The sequence below is a fragment of the Hylaeus volcanicus genome, chromosome 5 (genome assembly GCF_026283585.1).
Source record: "Hylaeus volcanicus isolate JK05 chromosome 5, UHH_iyHylVolc1.0_haploid, whole genome shotgun sequence".
NCBI lineage: Eukaryota > Metazoa > Arthropoda > Insecta > Hymenoptera > Colletidae > Hylaeus > Hylaeus volcanicus.
Window position 1 is genome coordinate 14941542 of NC_071980.1, and position 1049 is coordinate 14942590.

Here is a 1049-nt window from a genome sequence, read left to right on the forward strand (position 1 = left end):
TTATGGGGATCTTTTATTTTTCTATGATAACTCCTGAGTCCTCCACTTTTTCATGTACTTGGCGTAATTTTTTTACTTTTTTGAAGTTTTTTATGGAGATCTCACTTCTTTTTACAAAGATAATTTCTATAGTGAATGACTTCAAATAATAGAAAATGGGAGATCAGTTTGAAACCTTTAAGGTTTCAAAAGTACGCGGAACGCATTGCAGGAAGTCTCATTGCAAGAAATTTATTAAAGAAAAATGTAATCACTTTATCAGTAACATTTAAATGCAACAAGACTTTCTGTCATGTGTCGTGAGTACTTTTCAGAAATTAAAGGATTAAGTCTGACCTCCCTTTTTCTATATTATTCTAATATAATAAATTATGTGTTACAAATAGTGGATCTCTGTTCATTTTCTCATTATTTAAATTTCTTGCAACAAGATTTTCTGCCACGCGTTCTGCATACTTCTGAACTTTATTCTAATACAATAAATTATGCGTTACAAATAATTGATTTCTTTTTTTCATTTCTCGCTTCATCTTTAACATTAAATTTCTTGCAGTGAGACACCCTGCCATGCGTTCTGTATACTTTTGGAAACTTAATGGACTGAAGTTGGTCTGTTTTCTATATATGGCTTTAGACACATTATGTATATTGTAGACTCTACGCTTACTATAATAAAAGACAAATGTATTTTTATCTTAAGCTCTACATTAATTTGCAAGTAAAATAAGGTTTGTATGTGTTATTTACAAATAAAATTAATGCCATGTGAATAACGCACAATGTATTATATTACAATTTATTAACGTTTAAATTTGTAACAAATTTAAATGTTAATAAATAAAGTGGGAAAATGTACAAAGAGATCCATTATTGGTAACACACAATATATTGTATTATAATTCCAGTTTCAGTCCTTTGAGTTTTCAAAAGTACGCACAATGCATGTCAGAAAGTCTTGTTGCAAGAAACCAAATGTCACAAATCCAAACTGACAGTTACAGATTAGAAATGAACGAGCGGCATGAGTGACAGCCATATTACAATTCCGA